We start from the raw sequence: 2,500 nt of genomic DNA on the forward strand, positions 1-2,500 counted from the left end.
ACGCTTACTCAGTGGAGTGAACGGAGCTGGGGCCTGATTGACTGCTGCCTTCCTTGAAAGCGCCAGGCAAGGCTGCCGCACCACCCCTCCGACATCCACACTGTGACTCCACCCACACGCACATTCACCACACTACATAACCGTCAAGCATCTACATAGTCCCCACAAACAAGAGTAGACGTAGATTACAACTTCCTTTCTCTATCCTCTAAAATTCCATTTGGTTTTTCAATACCACATGGTGCCTTTCCTTTTCCGGCCGGCTTCGGCTGGTGGGATGGGTGGGTGGGGAGGAGCCTTCTGCTTTCCTGTCCTGTCTCTCACACTGTGTAGTTAGTATAGAATAGTTAACCAAGCAGCCTAGTAAGGACCCCAGGGTCTGTTGTTGCTTGGTCTTTCCTTTGTATTCCTCCTCCTCCTCCTCCTCCTCCTCCTCCTCCTCCTCCTCCTCCTCCTCCTCCTCCTCCTCCTCCTCCTCCTCCTCCTCCTCCTCCTCCTCCTCCTCTTATTTTTATTATATGCAAATCATTTCTCTCTTCCTTCCCTCCCCCCTTCTCCCTCTCCCTCTCTCGCCTTCCTTTTTGCGTCATAGTTCTCCCGCTGTCTCTACGGATTTCCGGCGGAGAGAGAGAGAGAGAGAGAGAGAGAGAGAGAGAGAGTTCTTGCCATTGTAGTAGTAGTGGTGGTGGTGGTAAGGGTTAGGTACAAACAAAAGAACAAACACTATTCATTCGTGTAAAACGAGAACTCATCGTAAAGAAAACGGGAAACGGTACGAGAGAGGATAAACTTCACTAAAAACACTTCGTACGGTTAGATTTTGTTTGGGTTGTCTTTGGTTAGGTTAAGTTAATTTGCCTTTGCCCAAGTTAGGTTAGGTTAGGTTAATTTAGCTTAGGTCACACTAGGTTATATATATAATTTGTTTTGTCTTTTTTTAACAAAGGGAAACTAACTAAGGGCAATAAAAGACTAAAAAAAAAAAAAAGGCCTACTGGAACTGCAAGATTCTTAAAAGTTTGGCACAAATGTCTCGACACTTCTCTCTTAAAAGAAGTGAAGTGGTAGGAAGGTGGAGACACAGAAGCAGGCAGGGAGTTCCAGAGTGTGCCAGAGAAAGGTGTGAAGGATTGAGAGTACTGGTTAACTCTTGCATTAGGGAGGTGGACAGAATAGTGGTGAAGGATTGAGAGTACTGGTTAACTCTTGCATTAGAGAGGTGGACAGAATAGTGGTGAAGGATTGAGAGTACTGGTTAACTCTTGCATTAGAGAGGTGGACAGAATAGTGGTGAAGGATTGAGAGTACTGGTTAACTCTTGCATTAGAGAGGTGGACAGAATAGTGGTGAAGGATTGAGAGTACTGGTTAACTCTTGCATTGGAGAGGTGGACAGAATAGTGGTGAAGGATTGAGAGTACTGGTTAACTCTTGCATTAGAGAGGTGGACAGAGTAGGGATGAGAGGAAGAAGAAAGCCTTGTGCAGCGAGAGTCGGGGAGGAGAGGGGAGGGGAGGCACGCAGTCAGCAAGATCAGTAGAGCAGTCAGCATGAAAATAGCGATGAAAGATAGAAAGAGATTGAAGACTGTCAGAAGTTAAGTTAGGATAAGTTAGTTTAGTTTAGCAATATTTATAATAATAATAATAATAATGTGGTGTGTGGTGTTCCTGTCAACATCCGCTATGGTGTCGCCTTGTCTTGTCAATGCACCACCACCATCACCACCACCACTCACAACACACACACTGACTCACAACACTGAACACACACATACTCAACACCTCACTCACAAATCATTATCTCACAAAACTTTACATTTGATCAGTTCCGCCCTCTTAATGACCACACATAGGAGAGACTGGCTGTGTGGAGTGAGGCGGCCACACACCACACCACACCACACCACACCACACCACCATTGCTGCCTTGGTTTGAGTCTTAGGGCTGGCATGTTGAAGCACGTCTCCCACACCAAGCTCATGTCAATACACCCTTCATTTCAATGTAATGCTAAACCGTGCGTGCTAAACCGTGCGTGTTATACCGTGCGTGCTATACCGTCCGTGCTAAACCGTGCGTGCTATACCGTGCGTGCTAAACCGTGCGTGCTAAACCGTGCGTGCTAAACCGTGCGTGTTATACCGTGCGTGCTAAACCGTGCGTGTTATACCGTGCGTGTTATACCGTGCGTGCTAAACCGTGCGTGCTAAACCGTGCGTGCTAAACCGTGCGTGCTAAACCGTCCGTGCTAAACCGTGCGTGCTAAACCGTGCGTGTTATACCGTGCGTGCTAAACCGTGCGTACTAAACCGTGCGTGCTATACCGTCCGTGCTAAACCGTCCGTGCTAAACCGTGCGTGCTAAACCGTCCGTGCTAAACCGTGCGTGCTAAACCGTCCGGACCTGGGCTCTAGTTGAAGTGACACGGGTTTTTAAGGCTCTAGTTGAAGTGACGTGTTTTTAAGGGTTTTTTGTGATTCTAGTGACATGTTAACAAG

Source organism: Portunus trituberculatus, chromosome 2, assembly GCF_017591435.1.
Source record: "Portunus trituberculatus isolate SZX2019 chromosome 2, ASM1759143v1, whole genome shotgun sequence".
NCBI classification, from domain to species: Eukaryota; Metazoa; Arthropoda; class Malacostraca; order Decapoda; family Portunidae; genus Portunus; species Portunus trituberculatus.